The following is a 17,689-nucleotide window of genomic DNA, read 5'->3' on the forward strand; positions in this document are numbered from 1 at the left end:
AAGAAGGGGTGCACCGGTCCTGGAGATACTGCAATACCAGGTCAATGCGTGGAGTGGACAGAGCAAGCTCTTTTTCCATCTCCCTGTTCTAAAAATCCATTTAATATATGGTCCCCAGATAGGGGACGTATCAGATATTAAACTGATAAGAACAGATACTACACTTGATCTTAGCCAAAAGGCCGAGAAGCGATAACCAGAATTGGTTTCAAACTACGGAGCCACCCAAGGATCCTAAAAAGTCCATTTGTGGAGATGAGCTCCTGGACTCCCGTTAAGAAGACATGTTGTCAACCTCTAGATCCCTTACATGCCTGCACTTTTCGGCTTGCTGCTGCTGCAATCCACGCGTTTTAGATCTGCATAACTCCACCTCTTTAAACACAGCACCTTCACCCCCTGCTGTTCCCACCCGCCTCAACACCGTTGGAAGGGAGGAGAACCAATTAAGGCGGGGGGTGGGGTGGAACGAGCAGCTGTCTACCCTTAGCAGGAGGGCTCCTGATTACATACCTCTCCTGCTGCTGCTGCTGCTGCTGGCTGTCCAGCAGCAGACTGAAGGTGGCTGCTGCTGTGCACAGGTATATAAAGGCTCAGAGCCTATTATGACACGCGCAGCCAGCGTTCCATTGCCACATTCCATCTACTGCAGGCAGGATACCTGGCTGGCTGAATGTCGCTGAGAAGCTCACAGAGACCGCCATAAGCAACAGTTTAACAGAATGCCACAGACTAATCAACCAAACTTTTTGGGTTGGGTTCTCTTTTATAGTCTGCAGGCATTAAATGAAAGAAGTCAGTGTTCCAGCAGAAGGAGACAACGTTTCAGAAAAGGCATTGTAGCAAACCAAAAAAGAAATTTTAAGCGCAGCAGTGTAACCAGCGCACATACCTGTTAGCTCGGGTGAGTTTAAAAGGCTGCTGTTGATAACAAGGGCATTTGCTAAATAGATGGTGTGTGTGCAACAATATACTGAAAGGTCAATTATATTGTGCAGCTTATCTCACCACCTGTAGTTATTTAGGTGAAAGCTCCAAAATGCTTGCCTAATATGTCTGTTTATCCAAAAGGAAGTAGAAAGGGAGAGCTAGAAAGATAGCATTGCATCACATTACATGGCAATGCAATGCACAGTTGCTGAAGTTGAACCAAAATGAGCTTGTAATCTGGCTTCTGCAACTTTGAACATGAAAAATCCAATGAGGAGAAGAAAAGCAGAGCCAAAGAGTCCATCCCAAAATCCGACAAACAAGCAAAATGAACAAAAAACATTGAATTCAATTCTTTCTGATTTTAGAAACTGCATTAAAGAAGGGGTGCACCGGTCCTGGAGATACTGCAATACCAGGTCAATGCGTGGAGTGGACAGAGCAAGCTCTTTTTCCATCTCCCTGTTCTAAAAATCCATTTAATATATGGTCCCCAGATAGGGGACGTATCAGATATTAAACTGATAAGAACAGATACTACACTTGATCTTAGCCAAAAGGCCGAGAAGCGATAACCAGAATTGGTTTCAAACTACGGAGCCACCCAAGGATCCTAAAAAGTCCATTTGTGGAGATGAGCTCCTGGACTCCCGTTAAGAAGACATGTTGTCAACCTCTAGATCCCTTACATGCCTGCACTTTTCGGCTTGCTGCTGCTGCAATCCACGCGTTTTAGATCTGCATAACTCCACCTCTTTAAACACAGCACCTTCACCCCCTGCTGTTCCCACCCGCCTCAACACCGTTGGAAGGGAGGAGAACCAATTAAGGCGGGGGGTGGGGTGGAACGAGCAGCTGTCTACCCTTAGCAGGAGGGCTCCTGATTACATACCTCTCCTGCTGCTGCTGCTGCTGCTGGCTGTCCAGCAGCAGACTGAAGGTGGCTGCTGCTGTGCACAGGTATATAAAGGCTCAGAGCCTATTATGACACGCGCAGCCAGCGTTCCATTGCCACATTCCATCTACTGCAGGCAGGATACCTGGCTGGCTGAATGTCGCTGAGAAGCTCACAGAGACCGCCATAAGCAACAGTTTAACAGAATGCCACAGACTAATCAACCAAACTTTTTGGGTTGGGTTCTCTTTTATAGTCTGCAGGCATTAAATGAAAGAAGTCAGTGTTCCAGCAGAAGGAGACAACGTTTCAGAAAAGGCATTGTAGCAAACCAAAAAAGAAATTTTAAGCGCAGCAGTGTAACCAGCGCACATACCTGTTAGCTCGGGTGAGTTTAAAAGGCTGCTGTTGATAACAAGGGCATTTGCTAAATAGATGGTGTGTGTGCAACAATATACTGAAAGGTCAATTATATTGTGCAGCTTATCTCACCACCTGTAGTTATTTAGGTGAAAGCTCCAAAATGCTTGCCTAATATGTCTGTTTATCCAAAAGGAAGTAGAAAGGGAGAGCTAGAAAGATAGCATTGCATCACATTACATGGCAATGCAATGCACAGTTGCTGAAGTTGAACCAAAATGAGCTTGTAATCTGGCTTCTGCAACTTTGAACATGAAAAATCCAATGAGGAGAAGAAAAGCAGAGCCAAAGAGTCCATCCCAAAATCCGACAAACAAGCAAAATGAACAAAAAACATTGAATTCAATTCTTTCTGATTTTAGAAACTGCATTAAAGAAGGGGTGCACCGGTCCTGGAGATACTGCAATACCAGGTCAATGCGTGGAGTGGACAGAGCAAGCTCTTTTTCCATCTCCCTGTTCTAAAAATCCATTTAATATATGGTCCCCAGATAGGGGACGTATCAGATATTAAACTGATAAGAACAGATACTACACTTGATCTTAGCCAAAAGGCCGAGAAGCGATAACCAGAATTGGTTTCAAACTACGGAGCCACCCAAGGATCCTAAAAAGTCCATTTGTGGAGATGAGCTCCTGGACTCCCGTTAAGAAGACATGTTGTCAACCTCTAGATCCCTTACATGCCTGCACTTTTCGGCTTGCTGCTGCTGCAATCCACGCGTTTTAGATCTGCATAACTCCACCTCTTTAAACACAGCACCTTCACCCCCTGCTGTTCCCACCCGCCTCAACACCGTTGGAAGGGAGGAGAACCAATTAAGGCGGGGGGTGGGGTGGAACGAGCAGCTGTCTACCCTTAGCAGGAGGGCTCCTGATTACATACCTCTCCTGCTGCTGCTGCTGCTGCTGGCTGTCCAGCAGCAGACTGAAGGTGGCTGCTGCTGTGCACAGGTATATAAAGGCTCAGAGCCTATTATGACACGCGCAGCCAGCGTTCCATTGCCACATTCCATCTACTGCAGGCAGGATACCTGGCTGGCTGAATGTCGCTGAGAAGCTCACAGAGACCGCCATAAGCAACAGTTTAACAGAATGCCACAGACTAATCAACCAAACTTTTTGGGTTGGGTTCTCTTTTATAGTCTGCAGGCATTAAATGAAAGAAGTCAGTGTTCCAGCAGAAGGAGACAACGTTTCAGAAAAGGCATTGTAGCAAACCAAAAAAGAAATTTTAAGCGCAGCAGTGTAACCAGCGCACATACCTGTTAGCTCGGGTGAGTTTAAAAGGCTGCTGTTGATAACAAGGGCATTTGCTAAATAGATGGTGTGTGTGCAACAATATACTGAAAGGTCAATTATATTGTGCAGCTTATCTCACCACCTGTAGTTATTTAGGTGAAAGCTCCAAAATGCTTGCCTAATATGTCTGTTTATCCAAAAGGAAGTAGAAAGGGAGAGCTAGAAAGATAGCATTGCATCACATTACATGGCAATGCAATGCACAGTTGCTGAAGTTGAACCAAAATGAGCTTGTAATCTGGCTTCTGCAACTTTGAACATGAAAAATCCAATGAGGAGAAGAAAAGCAGAGCCAAAGAGTCCATCCCAAAATCCGACAAACAAGCAAAATGAACAAAAAACATTGAATTCAATTCTTTCTGATTTTAGAAACTGCATTAAAGAAGGGGTGCACCGGTCCTGGAGATACTGCAATACCAGGTCAATGCGTGGAGTGGACAGAGCAAGCTCTTTTTCCATCTCCCTGTTCTAAAAATCCATTTAATATATGGTCCCCAGATAGGGGACGTATCAGATATTAAACTGATAAGAACAGATACTACACTTGATCTTAGCCAAAAGGCCGAGAAGCGATAACCAGAATTGGTTTCAAACTACGGAGCCACCCAAGGATCCTAAAAAGTCCATTTGTGGAGATGAGCTCCTGGACTCCCGTTAAGAAGACATGTTGTCAACCTCTAGATCCCTTACATGCCTGCACTTTTCGGCTTGCTGCTGCTGCAATCCACGCGTTTTAGATCTGCATAACTCCACCTCTTTAAACACAGCACCTTCACCCCCTGCTGTTCCCACCCGCCTCAACACCGTTGGAAGGGAGGAGAACCAATTAAGGCGGGGGGTGGGGTGGAACGAGCAGCTGTCTACCCTTAGCAGGAGGGCTCCTGATTACATACCTCTCCTGCTGCTGCTGCTGCTGCTGGCTGTCCAGCAGCAGACTGAAGGTGGCTGCTGCTGTGCACAGGTATATAAAGGCTCAGAGCCTATTATGACACGCGCAGCCAGCGTTCCATTGCCACATTCCATCTACTGCAGGCAGGATACCTGGCTGGCTGAATGTCGCTGAGAAGCTCACAGAGACCGCCATAAGCAACAGTTTAACAGAATGCCACAGACTAATCAACCAAACTTTTTGGGTTGGGTTCTCTTTTATAGTCTGCAGGCATTAAATGAAAGAAGTCAGTGTTCCAGCAGAAGGAGACAACGTTTCAGAAAAGGCATTGTAGCAAACCAAAAAAGAAATTTTAAGCGCAGCAGTGTAACCAGCGCACATACCTGTTAGCTCGGGTGAGTTTAAAAGGCTGCTGTTGATAACAAGGGCATTTGCTAAATAGATGGTGTGTGTGCAACAATATACTGAAAGGTCAATTATATTGTGCAGCTTATCTCACCACCTGTAGTTATTTAGGTGAAAGCTCCAAAATGCTTGCCTAATATGTCTGTTTATCCAAAAGGAAGTAGAAAGGGAGAGCTAGAAAGATAGCATTGCATCACATTACATGGCAATGCAATGCACAGTTGCTGAAGTTGAACCAAAATGAGCTTGTAATCTGGCTTCTGCAACTTTGAACATGAAAAATCCAATGAGGAGAAGAAAAGCAGAGCCAAAGAGTCCATCCCAAAATCCGACAAACAAGCAAAATGAACAAAAAACATTGAATTCAATTCTTTCTGATTTTAGAAACTGCATTAAAGAAGGGGTGCACCGGTCCTGGAGATACTGCAATACCAGGTCAATGCGTGGAGTGGACAGAGCAAGCTCTTTTTCCATCTCCCTGTTCTAAAAATCCATTTAATATATGGTCCCCAGATAGGGGACGTATCAGATATTAAACTGATAAGAACAGATACTACACTTGATCTTAGCCAAAAGGCCGAGAAGCGATAACCAGAATTGGTTTCAAACTACGGAGCCACCCAAGGATCCTAAAAAGTCCATTTGTGGAGATGAGCTCCTGGACTCCCGTTAAGAAGACATGTTGTCAACCTCTAGATCCCTTACATGCCTGCACTTTTCGGCTTGCTGCTGCTGCAATCCACGCGTTTTAGATCTGCATAACTCCACCTCTTTAAACACAGCACCTTCACCCCCTGCTGTTCCCACCCGCCTCAACACCGTTGGAAGGGAGGAGAACCAATTAAGGCGGGGGGTGGGGTGGAACGAGCAGCTGTCTACCCTTAGCAGGAGGGCTCCTGATTACATACCTCTCCTGCTGCTGCTGCTGCTGCTGGCTGTCCAGCAGCAGACTGAAGGTGGCTGCTGCTGTGCACAGGTATATAAAGGCTCAGAGCCTATTATGACACGCGCAGCCAGCGTTCCATTGCCACATTCCATCTACTGCAGGCAGGATACCTGGCTGGCTGAATGTCGCTGAGAAGCTCACAGAGACCGCCATAAGCAACAGTTTAACAGAATGCCACAGACTAATCAACCAAACTTTTTGGGTTGGGTTCTCTTTTATAGTCTGCAGGCATTAAATGAAAGAAGTCAGTGTTCCAGCAGAAGGAGACAACGTTTCAGAAAAGGCATTGTAGCAAACCAAAAAAGAAATTTTAAGCGCAGCAGTGTAACCAGCGCACATACCTGTTAGCTCGGGTGAGTTTAAAAGGCTGCTGTTGATAACAAGGGCATTTGCTAAATAGATGGTGTGTGTGCAACAATATACTGAAAGGTCAATTATATTGTGCAGCTTATCTCACCACCTGTAGTTATTTAGGTGAAAGCTCCAAAATGCTTGCCTAATATGTCTGTTTATCCAAAAGGAAGTAGAAAGGGAGAGCTAGAAAGATAGCATTGCATCACATTACATGGCAATGCAATGCACAGTTGCTGAAGTTGAACCAAAATGAGCTTGTAATCTGGCTTCTGCAACTTTGAACATGAAAAATCCAATGAGGAGAAGAAAAGCAGAGCCAAAGAGTCCATCCCAAAATCCGACAAACAAGCAAAATGAACAAAAAACATTGAATTCAATTCTTTCTGATTTTAGAAACTGCATTAAAGAAGGGGTGCACCGGTCCTGGAGATACTGCAATACCAGGTCAATGCGTGGAGTGGACAGAGCAAGCTCTTTTTCCATCTCCCTGTTCTAAAAATCCATTTAATATATGGTCCCCAGATAGGGGACGTATCAGATATTAAACTGATAAGAACAGATACTACACTTGATCTTAGCCAAAAGGCCGAGAAGCGATAACCAGAATTGGTTTCAAACTACGGAGCCACCCAAGGATCCTAAAAAGTCCATTTGTGGAGATGAGCTCCTGGACTCCCGTTAAGAAGACATGTTGTCAACCTCTAGATCCCTTACATGCCTGCACTTTTCGGCTTGCTGCTGCTGCAATCCACGCGTTTTAGATCTGCATAACTCCACCTCTTTAAACACAGCACCTTCACCCCCTGCTGTTCCCACCCGCCTCAACACCGTTGGAAGGGAGGAGAACCAATTAAGGCGGGGGGTGGGGTGGAACGAGCAGCTGTCTACCCTTAGCAGGAGGGCTCCTGATTACATACCTCTCCTGCTGCTGCTGCTGCTGCTGGCTGTCCAGCAGCAGACTGAAGGTGGCTGCTGCTGTGCACAGGTATATAAAGGCTCAGAGCCTATTATGACACGCGCAGCCAGCGTTCCATTGCCACATTCCATCTACTGCAGGCAGGATACCTGGCTGGCTGAATGTCGCTGAGAAGCTCACAGAGACCGCCATAAGCAACAGTTTAACAGAATGCCACAGACTAATCAACCAAACTTTTTGGGTTGGGTTCTCTTTTATAGTCTGCAGGCATTAAATGAAAGAAGTCAGTGTTCCAGCAGAAGGAGACAACGTTTCAGAAAAGGCATTGTAGCAAACCAAAAAAGAAATTTTAAGCGCAGCAGTGTAACCAGCGCACATACCTGTTAGCTCGGGTGAGTTTAAAAGGCTGCTGTTGATAACAAGGGCATTTGCTAAATAGATGGTGTGTGTGCAACAATATACTGAAAGGTCAATTATATTGTGCAGCTTATCTCACCACCTGTAGTTATTTAGGTGAAAGCTCCAAAATGCTTGCCTAATATGTCTGTTTATCCAAAAGGAAGTAGAAAGGGAGAGCTAGAAAGATAGCATTGCATCACATTACATGGCAATGCAATGCACAGTTGCTGAAGTTGAACCAAAATGAGCTTGTAATCTGGCTTCTGCAACTTTGAACATGAAAAATCCAATGAGGAGAAGAAAAGCAGAGCCAAAGAGTCCATCCCAAAATCCGACAAACAAGCAAAATGAACAAAAAACATTGAATTCAATTCTTTCTGATTTTAGAAACTGCATTAAAGAAGGGGTGCACCGGTCCTGGAGATACTGCAATACCAGGTCAATGCGTGGAGTGGACAGAGCAAGCTCTTTTTCCATCTCCCTGTTCTAAAAATCCATTTAATATATGGTCCCCAGATAGGGGACGTATCAGATATTAAACTGATAAGAACAGATACTACACTTGATCTTAGCCAAAAGGCCGAGAAGCGATAACCAGAATTGGTTTCAAACTACGGAGCCACCCAAGGATCCTAAAAAGTCCATTTGTGGAGATGAGCTCCTGGACTCCCGTTAAGAAGACATGTTGTCAACCTCTAGATCCCTTACATGCCTGCACTTTTCGGCTTGCTGCTGCTGCAATCCACGCGTTTTAGATCTGCATAACTCCACCTCTTTAAACACAGCACCTTCACCCCCTGCTGTTCCCACCCGCCTCAACACCGTTGGAAGGGAGGAGAACCAATTAAGGCGGGGGGTGGGGTGGAACGAGCAGCTGTCTACCCTTAGCAGGAGGGCTCCTGATTACATACCTCTCCTGCTGCTGCTGCTGCTGCTGGCTGTCCAGCAGCAGACTGAAGGTGGCTGCTGCTGTGCACAGGTATATAAAGGCTCAGAGCCTATTATGACACGCGCAGCCAGCGTTCCATTGCCACATTCCATCTACTGCAGGCAGGATACCTGGCTGGCTGAATGTCGCTGAGAAGCTCACAGAGACCGCCATAAGCAACAGTTTAACAGAATGCCACAGACTAATCAACCAAACTTTTTGGGTTGGGTTCTCTTTTATAGTCTGCAGGCATTAAATGAAAGAAGTCAGTGTTCCAGCAGAAGGAGACAACGTTTCAGAAAAGGCATTGTAGCAAACCAAAAAAGAAATTTTAAGCGCAGCAGTGTAACCAGCGCACATACCTGTTAGCTCGGGTGAGTTTAAAAGGCTGCTGTTGATAACAAGGGCATTTGCTAAATAGATGGTGTGTGTGCAACAATATACTGAAAGGTCAATTATATTGTGCAGCTTATCTCACCACCTGTAGTTATTTAGGTGAAAGCTCCAAAATGCTTGCCTAATATGTCTGTTTATCCAAAAGGAAGTAGAAAGGGAGAGCTAGAAAGATAGCATTGCATCACATTACATGGCAATGCAATGCACAGTTGCTGAAGTTGAACCAAAATGAGCTTGTAATCTGGCTTCTGCAACTTTGAACATGAAAAATCCAATGAGGAGAAGAAAAGCAGAGCCAAAGAGTCCATCCCAAAATCCGACAAACAAGCAAAATGAACAAAAAACATTGAATTCAATTCTTTCTGATTTTAGAAACTGCATTAAAGAAGGGGTGCACCGGTCCTGGAGATACTGCAATACCAGGTCAATGCGTGGAGTGGACAGAGCAAGCTCTTTTTCCATCTCCCTGTTCTAAAAATCCATTTAATATATGGTCCCCAGATAGGGGACGTATCAGATATTAAACTGATAAGAACAGATACTACACTTGATCTTAGCCAAAAGGCCGAGAAGCGATAACCAGAATTGGTTTCAAACTACGGAGCCACCCAAGGATCCTAAAAAGTCCATTTGTGGAGATGAGCTCCTGGACTCCCGTTAAGAAGACATGTTGTCAACCTCTAGATCCCTTACATGCCTGCACTTTTCGGCTTGCTGCTGCTGCAATCCACGCGTTTTAGATCTGCATAACTCCACCTCTTTAAACACAGCACCTTCACCCCCTGCTGTTCCCACCCGCCTCAACACCGTTGGAAGGGAGGAGAACCAATTAAGGCGGGGGGTGGGGTGGAACGAGCAGCTGTCTACCCTTAGCAGGAGGGCTCCTGATTACATACCTCTCCTGCTGCTGCTGCTGCTGCTGGCTGTCCAGCAGCAGACTGAAGGTGGCTGCTGCTGTGCACAGGTATATAAAGGCTCAGAGCCTATTATGACACGCGCAGCCAGCGTTCCATTGCCACATTCCATCTACTGCAGGCAGGATACCTGGCTGGCTGAATGTCGCTGAGAAGCTCACAGAGACCGCCATAAGCAACAGTTTAACAGAATGCCACAGACTAATCAACCAAACTTTTTGGGTTGGGTTCTCTTTTATAGTCTGCAGGCATTAAATGAAAGAAGTCAGTGTTCCAGCAGAAGGAGACAACGTTTCAGAAAAGGCATTGTAGCAAACCAAAAAAGAAATTTTAAGCGCAGCAGTGTAACCAGCGCACATACCTGTTAGCTCGGGTGAGTTTAAAAGGCTGCTGTTGATAACAAGGGCATTTGCTAAATAGATGGTGTGTGTGCAACAATATACTGAAAGGTCAATTATATTGTGCAGCTTATCTCACCACCTGTAGTTATTTAGGTGAAAGCTCCAAAATGCTTGCCTAATATGTCTGTTTATCCAAAAGGAAGTAGAAAGGGAGAGCTAGAAAGATAGCATTGCATCACATTACATGGCAATGCAATGCACAGTTGCTGAAGTTGAACCAAAATGAGCTTGTAATCTGGCTTCTGCAACTTTGAACATGAAAAATCCAATGAGGAGAAGAAAAGCAGAGCCAAAGAGTCCATCCCAAAATCCGACAAACAAGCAAAATGAACAAAAAACATTGAATTCAATTCTTTCTGATTTTAGAAACTGCATTAAAGAAGGGGTGCACCGGTCCTGGAGATACTGCAATACCAGGTCAATGCGTGGAGTGGACAGAGCAAGCTCTTTTTCCATCTCCCTGTTCTAAAAATCCATTTAATATATGGTCCCCAGATAGGGGACGTATCAGATATTAAACTGATAAGAACAGATACTACACTTGATCTTAGCCAAAAGGCCGAGAAGCGATAACCAGAATTGGTTTCAAACTACGGAGCCACCCAAGGATCCTAAAAAGTCCATTTGTGGAGATGAGCTCCTGGACTCCCGTTAAGAAGACATGTTGTCAACCTCTAGATCCCTTACATGCCTGCACTTTTCGCTTGCTGCTGCTGCAATCCACGCGTTTTAGATCTGCATAACTCCACCTCTTTAAACACAGCACCTTCACCCCCTGCTGTTCCCACCCGCCTCAACACCGTTGGAAGGGAGGAGAACCAATTAAGGCGGGGGGTGGGGTGGAACGAGCAGCTGTCTACCCTTAGCAGGAGGGCTCCTGATTACATACCTCTCCTGCTGCTGCTGCTGCTGCTGGCTGTCCAGCAGCAGACTGAAGGTGGCTGCTGCTGTGCACAGGTATATAAAGGCTCAGAGCCTATTATGACACGCGCAGCCAGCGTTCCATTGCCACATTCCATCTACTGCAGGCAGGATACCTGGCTGGCTGAATGTCGCTGAGAAGCTCACAGAGACCGCCATAAGCAACAGTTTAACAGAATGCCACAGACTAATCAACCAAACTTTTTGGGTTGGGTTCTCTTTTATAGTCTGCAGGCATTAAATGAAAGAAGTCAGTGTTCCAGCAGAAGGAGACAACGTTTCAGAAAAGGCATTGTAGCAAAACCAAAAAAGAAATTTTAAGCGCAGCAGTGTAACCAGCGCACATACCTGTTAGCTCGGGTGAGTTTAAAAGGCTGCTGTTGATAACAAGGGCATTTGCTAAATAGATGGTGTGTGTGCAACAATATACTGAAAGGTCAATTATATTGTGCAGCTTATCTCACCACCTGTAGTTATTTAGGTGAAAGCTCCAAAATGCTTGCCTAATATGTCTGTTTATCCAAAAGGAAGTAGAAAGGGAGAGCTAGAAAGATAGCATTGCATCACATTACATGGCAATGCAATGCACAGTTGCTGAAGTTGAACCAAAATGAGCTTGTAATCTGGCTTCTGCAACTTTGAACATGAAAAATCCAATGAGGAGAAGAAAAGCAGAGCCAAAGAGTCCATCCCAAAATCCGACAAACAAGCAAAATGAACAAAAAACATTGAATTCAATTCTTTCTGATTTTAGAAACTGCATTAAAGAAGGGGTGCACCGGTCCTGGAGATACTGCAATACCAGGTCAATGCGTGGAGTGGACAGAGCAAGCTCTTTTTCCATCTCCCTGTTCTAAAAATCCATTTAATATATGGTCCCCAGATAGGGGACGTATCAGATATTAAACTGATAAGAACAGATACTACACTTGATCTTAGCCAAAAGGCCGAGAAGCGATAACCAGAATTGGTTTCAAACTACGGAGCCACCCAAGGATCCTAAAAAGTCCATTTGTGGAGATGAGCTCCTGGACTCCCGTTAAGAAGACATGTTGTCAACCTCTAGATCCCTTACATGCCTGCACTTTTCGGCTTGCTGCTGCTGCAATCCACGCGTTTAGATCTGCATAACTCCACCTCTTTAAACACAGCACCTTCACCCCCTGCTGTTCCCACCCGCCTCAACACCGTTGGAAGGGAGGAGAACCAATTAAGGCGGGGGGTGGGGTGGAACGAGCAGCTGTCTACCCTTAGCAGGAGGGCTCCTGATTACATACCTCTCCTGCTGCTGCTGCTGCTGCTGGCTGTCCAGCAGCAGACTGAAGGTGGCTGCTGCTGTGCACAGGTATATAAAGGCTCAGAGCCTATTATGACACGCGCAGCCAGCGTTCCATTGCCACATTCCATCTACTGCAGGCAGGATACCTGGCTGGCTGAATGTCGCTGAGAAGCTCACAGAGACCGCCATAAGCAACAGTTTAACAGAATGCCACAGACTAATCAACCAAACTTTTTGGGTTGGGTTCTCTTTTATAGTCTGCAGGCATTAAATGAAAGAAGTCAGTGTTCCAGCAGAAGGAGACAACGTTTCAGAAAAGGCATTGTAGCAAACCAAAAAGAAATTTTAAGCGCAGCAGTGTAACCAGCGCACATACCTGTTAGCTCGGGTGAGTTTAAAAGGCTGCTGTTGATAACAAGGGCATTTGCTAAATAGATGGTGTGTGTGCAACAATATACTGAAAGGTCAATTATATTGTGCAGCTTATCTCACCACCTGTAGTTATTTAGGTGAAAGCTCCAAAATGCTTGCCTAATATGTCTGTTTATCCAAAAGGAAGTAGAAAGGGAGAGCTAGAAAGATAGCATTGCATCACATTACATGGCAATGCAATGCACAGTTGCTGAAGTTGAACCAAAATGAGCTTGTAATCTGGCTTCTGCAACTTTGAACATGAAAAATCCAATGAGGAGAAGAAAAGCAGAGCCAAAGAGTCCATCCCAAAATCCGACAAACAAGCAAAATGAACAAAAAACATTGAATTCAATTCTTTCTGATTTTAGAAACTGCATTAAAGAAGGGGTGCACCGGTCCTGGAGATACTGCAATACCAGGTCAATGCGTGGAGTGGACAGAGCAAGCTCTTTTTCCATCTCCCTGTTCTAAAAATCCATTTAATATATGGTCCCCAGATAGGGGACGTATCAGATATTAAACTGATAAGAACAGATACTACACTTGATCTTAGCCAAAAGGCCGAGAAGCGATAACCAGAATTGGTTTCAAACTACGGAGCCACCCAAGGATCCTAAAAAGTCCATTTGTGGAGATGAGCTCCTGGACTCCCGTTAAGAAGACATGTTGTCAACCTCTAGATCCCTTACATGCCTGCACTTTTCGGCTTGCTGCTGCTGCAATCCACGCGTTTTAGATCTGCATAACTCCACCTCTTTAAACACAGCACCTTCACCCCCTGCTGTTCCCACCCGCCTCAACACCGTTGGAAGGGAGGAGAACCAATTAAGGCGGGGGGTGGGGTGGAACGAGCAGCTGTCTACCCTTAGCAGGAGGGCTCCTGATTACATACCTCTCCTGCTGCTGCTGCTGCTGCTGGCTGTCCAGCAGCAGACTGAAGGTGGCTGCTGCTGTGCACAGGTATATAAAGGCTCAGAGCCTATTATGACACGCGCAGCCAGCGTTCCATTGCCACATTCCATCTACTGCAGGCAGGATACCTGGCTGGCTGAATGTCGCTGAGAAGCTCACAGAGACCGCCATAAGCAACAGTTTAACAGAATGCCACAGACTAATCAACCAAACTTTTTGGGTTGGGTTCTCTTTTATAGTCTGCAGGCATTAAATGAAAGAAGTCAGTGTTCCAGCAGAAGGAGACAACGTTTCAGAAAAGGCATTGTAGCAAACCAAAAAAGAAATTTTAAGCGCAGCAGTGTAACCAGCGCACATACCTGTTAGCTCGGGTGAGTTTAAAAGGCTGCTGTTGATAACAAGGGCATTTGCTAAATAGATGGTGTGTGTGCAACAATATACTGAAAGGTCAATTATATTGTGCAGCTTATCTCACCACCTGTAGTTATTTAGGTGAAAGCTCCAAAATGCTTGCCTAATATGTCTGTTTATCCAAAAGGAAGTAGAAAGGGAGAGCTAGAAAGATAGCATTGCATCACATTACATGGCAATGCAATGCACAGTTGCTGAAGTTGAACCAAAATGAGCTTGTAATCTGGCTTCTGCAACTTTGAACATGAAAAATCCAATGAGGAGAAGAAAAGCAGAGCCAAAGAGTCCATCCCAAAATCCGACAAACAAGCAAAATGAACAAAAAACATTGAATTCAATTCTTTCTGATTTTAGAAACTGCATTAAAGAAGGGGTGCACCGGTCCTGGAGATACTGCAATACCAGGTCAATGCGTGGAGTGGACAGAGCAAGCTCTTTTTCCATCTCCCTGTTCTAAAAATCCATTTAATATATGGTCCCCAGATAGGGGACGTATCAGATATTAAACTGATAAGAACAGATACTACACTTGATCTTAGCCAAAAGGCCGAGAAGCGATAACCAGAATTGGTTTCAAACTACGGAGCCACCCAAGGATCCTAAAAAGTCCATTTGTGGAGATGAGCTCCTGGACTCCCGTTAAGAAGACATGTTGTCAACCTCTAGATCCCTTACATGCCTGCACTTTTCGGCTTGCTGCTGCTGCAATCCACGCGTTTTAGATCTGCATAACTCCACCTCTTTAAACACAGCACCTTCACCCCCTGCTGTTCCCACCCGCCTCAACACCGTTGGAAGGGAGGAGAACCAATTAAGGCGGGGGGTGGGGTGGAACGAGCAGCTGTCTACCCTTAGCAGGAGGGCTCCTGATTACATACCTCTCCTGCTGCTGCTGCTGCTGCTGGCTGTCCAGCAGCAGACTGAAGGTGGCTGCTGCTGTGCACAGGTATATAAAGGCTCAGAGCCTATTATGACACGCGCAGCCAGCGTTCCATTGCCACATTCCATCTACTGCAGGCAGGATACCTGGCTGGCTGAATGTCGCTGAGAAGCTCACAGAGACCGCCATAAGCAACAGTTTAACAGAATGCCACAGACTAATCAACCAAACTTTTTGGGTTGGGTTCTCTTTTATAGTCTGCAGGCATTAAATGAAAGAAGTCAGTGTTCCAGCAGAAGGAGACAACGTTTCAGAAAAGGCATTGTAGCAAACCAAAAAAGAAATTTTAAGCGCAGCAGTGTAACCAGCGCACATACCTGTTAGCTCGGGTGAGTTTAAAAGGCTGCTGTTGATAACAAGGGCATTTGCTAAATAGATGGTGTGTGTGCAACAATATACTGAAAGGTCAATTATATTGTGCAGCTTATCTCACCACCTGTAGTTATTTAGGTGAAAGCTCCAAAATGCTTGCCTAATATGTCTGTTTATCCAAAAGGAAGTAGAAAGGGAGAGCTAGAAAGATAGCATTGCATCACATTACATGGCAATGCAATGCACAGTTGCTGAAGTTGAACCAAAATGAGCTTGTAATCTGGCTTCTGCAACTTTGAACATGAAAAATCCAATGAGGAGAAGAAAAGCAGAGCCAAAGAGTCCATCCCAAAATCCGACAAACAAGCAAAATGAACAAAAAACATTGAATTCAATTCTTTCTGATTTTAGAAACTGCATTAAAGAAGGGGTGCACCGGTCCTGGAGATACTGCAATACCAGGTCAATGCGTGGAGTGGACAGAGCAAGCTCTTTTTCCATCTCCCTGTTCTAAAAATCCATTTAATATATGGTCCCCAGATAGGGGACGTATCAGATATTAAACTGATAAGAACAGATACTACACTTGATCTTAGCCAAAAGGCCGAGAAGCGATAACCAGAATTGGTTTCAAACTACGGAGCCACCCAAGGATCCTAAAAAGTCCATTTGTGGAGATGAGCTCCTGGACTCCCGTTAAGAAGACATGTTGTCAACCTCTAGATCCCTTACATGCCTGCACTTTTCGGCTTGCTGCTGCTGCAATCCACGCGTTTTAGATCTGCATAACTCCACCTCTTTAAACACAGCACCTTCACCCCCTGCTGTTCCCACCCGCCTCAACACCGTTGGAAGGGAGGAGAACCAATTAAGGCGGGGGGTGGGGTGGAACGAGCAGCTGTCTACCCTTAGCAGGAGGGCTCCTGATTACATACCTCTCCTGCTGCTGCTGCTGCTGCTGGCTGTCCAGCAGCAGACTGAAGGTGGCTGCTGCTGTGCACAGGTATATAAAGGCTCAGAGCCTATTATGACACGCGCAGCCAGCGTTCCATTGCCACATTCCATCTACTGCAGGCAGGATACCTGGCTGGCTGAATGTCGCTGAGAAGCTCACAGAGACCGCCATAAGCAACAGTTTAACAGAATGCCACAGACTAATCAACCAAACTTTTTGGGTTGGGTTCTCTTTTATAGTCTGCAGGCATTAAATGAAAGAAGTCAGTGTTCCAGCAGAAGGAGACAACGTTTCAGAAAAGGCATTGTAGCAAACCAAAAAAGAAATTTTAAGCGCAGCAGTGTAACCAGCGCACATACCTGTTAGCTCGGGTGAGTTTAAAAGGCTGCTGTTGATAACAAGGGCATTTGCTAAATAGATGGTGTGTGTGCAACAATATACTGAAAGGTCAATTATATTGTGCAGCTTATCTCACCACCTGTAGTTATTTAGGTGAAAGCTCCAAAATGCTTGCCTAATATGTCTGTTTATCCAAAAGGAAGTAGAAAGGGAGAGCTAGAAAGATAGCATTGCATCACATTACATGGCAATGCAATGCACAGTTGCTGAAGTTGAACCAAAATGAGCTTGTAATCTGGCTTCTGCAACTTTGAACATGAAAAATCCAATGAGGAGAAGAAAAGCAGAGCCAAAGAGTCCATCCCAAAATCCGACAAACAAGCAAAATGAACAAAAAACATTGAATTCAATTCTTTCTGATTTTAGAAACTGCATTAAAGAAGGGGTGCACCGGTCCTGGAGATACTGCAATACCAGGTCAATGCGTGGAGTGGACAGAGCAAGCTCTTTTTCCATCTCCCTGTTCTAAAAATCCATTTAATATATGGTCCCCAGATAGGGGACGTATCAGATATTAAACTGATAAGAACAGATACTACACTTGATCTTAGCCAAAAGGCCGAGAAGCGATAACCAGAATTGGTTTCAAACTACGGAGCCACCCAAGGATCCTAAAAAGTCCATTTGTGGAGATGAGCTCCTGGACTCCCGTTAAGAAGACATGTTGTCAACCTCTAGATCCCTTACATGCCTGCACTTTTCGGCTTGCTGCTGCTGCAATCCACGCGTTTTAGATCTGCATAACTCCACCTCTTTAAACACAGCACCTTCACCCCCTGCTGTTCCCACCCGCCTCAACACCGTTGGAAGGGAGGAGAACCAATTAAGGCGGGGGGTGGGGTGGAACGAGCAGCTGTCTACCCTTAGCAGGAGGGCTCCTGATTACATACCTCTCCTGCTGCTGCTGCTGCTGCTGGCTGTCCAGCAGCAGACTGAAGGTGGCTGCTGCTGTGCACAGGTATATAAAGGCTCAGAGCCTATTATGACACGCGCAGCCAGCGTTCCATTGCCACATTCCATCTACTGCAGGCAGGATACCTGGCTGGCTGAA

The 17,689-nt window shown here is 45.4% G+C and overlaps 14 non-coding genes across 14 annotated transcripts; all 14 read right to left on the reverse strand.

Annotated features, from left to right (window-relative positions):
• Nucleotides 1–3: 3 nt before the first annotated feature.
• On the reverse strand, nucleotides 4–194 carry LOC141250790 (U2 spliceosomal RNA). Its single transcript, XR_012312876.1, has one exon. It is a non-coding gene; the product is annotated as a U2 spliceosomal RNA (small nuclear RNA).
• A 1,118-nt stretch (nucleotides 195–1,312) lies between these two features.
• On the reverse strand, nucleotides 1,313–1,503 carry LOC141250791 (U2 spliceosomal RNA). The gene has a single exon (XR_012312877.1). It is a non-coding gene; the product is annotated as a U2 spliceosomal RNA (small nuclear RNA).
• Nucleotides 1,504–2,621: 1,118 nt separating this feature from the next.
• Nucleotides 2,622–2,812, reverse strand: LOC141250792 (U2 spliceosomal RNA). The gene has a single exon (XR_012312878.1). It is a non-coding gene; the product is annotated as a U2 spliceosomal RNA (small nuclear RNA).
• A 1,118-nt stretch (nucleotides 2,813–3,930) lies between these two features.
• Nucleotides 3,931–4,121, reverse strand: LOC141250793 (U2 spliceosomal RNA). Its single transcript, XR_012312879.1, has one exon. It is a non-coding gene; the product is annotated as a U2 spliceosomal RNA (small nuclear RNA).
• Nucleotides 4,122–5,239: 1,118 nt separating this feature from the next.
• LOC141250795 (U2 spliceosomal RNA) lies at nucleotides 5,240–5,430 on the reverse strand. The gene has a single exon (XR_012312881.1). It is a non-coding gene; the product is annotated as a U2 spliceosomal RNA (small nuclear RNA).
• A 1,118-nt stretch (nucleotides 5,431–6,548) lies between these two features.
• On the reverse strand, nucleotides 6,549–6,739 carry LOC141250797 (U2 spliceosomal RNA). Its single transcript, XR_012312882.1, has one exon. It is a non-coding gene; the product is annotated as a U2 spliceosomal RNA (small nuclear RNA).
• Nucleotides 6,740–7,857: 1,118 nt separating this feature from the next.
• On the reverse strand, nucleotides 7,858–8,048 carry LOC141250798 (U2 spliceosomal RNA). The gene has a single exon (XR_012312883.1). It is a non-coding gene; the product is annotated as a U2 spliceosomal RNA (small nuclear RNA).
• A 1,118-nt stretch (nucleotides 8,049–9,166) lies between these two features.
• On the reverse strand, nucleotides 9,167–9,357 carry LOC141250799 (U2 spliceosomal RNA). Its single transcript, XR_012312884.1, has one exon. It is a non-coding gene; the product is annotated as a U2 spliceosomal RNA (small nuclear RNA).
• Nucleotides 9,358–10,475: 1,118 nt separating this feature from the next.
• On the reverse strand, nucleotides 10,476–10,666 carry LOC141250800 (U2 spliceosomal RNA). Its single transcript, XR_012312885.1, has one exon. It is a non-coding gene; the product is annotated as a U2 spliceosomal RNA (small nuclear RNA).
• A 1,118-nt stretch (nucleotides 10,667–11,784) lies between these two features.
• LOC141250801 (U2 spliceosomal RNA) lies at nucleotides 11,785–11,975 on the reverse strand. The gene has a single exon (XR_012312886.1). It is a non-coding gene; the product is annotated as a U2 spliceosomal RNA (small nuclear RNA).
• A 1,116-nt stretch (nucleotides 11,976–13,091) lies between these two features.
• Nucleotides 13,092–13,282, reverse strand: LOC141250802 (U2 spliceosomal RNA). Its single transcript, XR_012312888.1, has one exon. It is a non-coding gene; the product is annotated as a U2 spliceosomal RNA (small nuclear RNA).
• A 1,118-nt stretch (nucleotides 13,283–14,400) lies between these two features.
• LOC141250803 (U2 spliceosomal RNA) lies at nucleotides 14,401–14,591 on the reverse strand. The gene has a single exon (XR_012312889.1). It is a non-coding gene; the product is annotated as a U2 spliceosomal RNA (small nuclear RNA).
• A 1,118-nt stretch (nucleotides 14,592–15,709) lies between these two features.
• Nucleotides 15,710–15,900, reverse strand: LOC141250804 (U2 spliceosomal RNA). The gene has a single exon (XR_012312890.1). It is a non-coding gene; the product is annotated as a U2 spliceosomal RNA (small nuclear RNA).
• Nucleotides 15,901–17,018: 1,118 nt separating this feature from the next.
• LOC141250805 (U2 spliceosomal RNA) lies at nucleotides 17,019–17,209 on the reverse strand. The gene has a single exon (XR_012312891.1). It is a non-coding gene; the product is annotated as a U2 spliceosomal RNA (small nuclear RNA).
• Nucleotides 17,210–17,689: the final 480 nt, after the last annotated feature.

This window comes from Phyllobates terribilis, unplaced genomic scaffold (genome assembly GCF_046119375.1).
Source record: "Phyllobates terribilis strain yellow unplaced genomic scaffold, ASM4611937v1 Scaffold_6120__1_contigs__length_46772, whole genome shotgun sequence".
NCBI lineage: Eukaryota > Metazoa > Chordata > Amphibia > Anura > Dendrobatidae > Phyllobates > Phyllobates terribilis.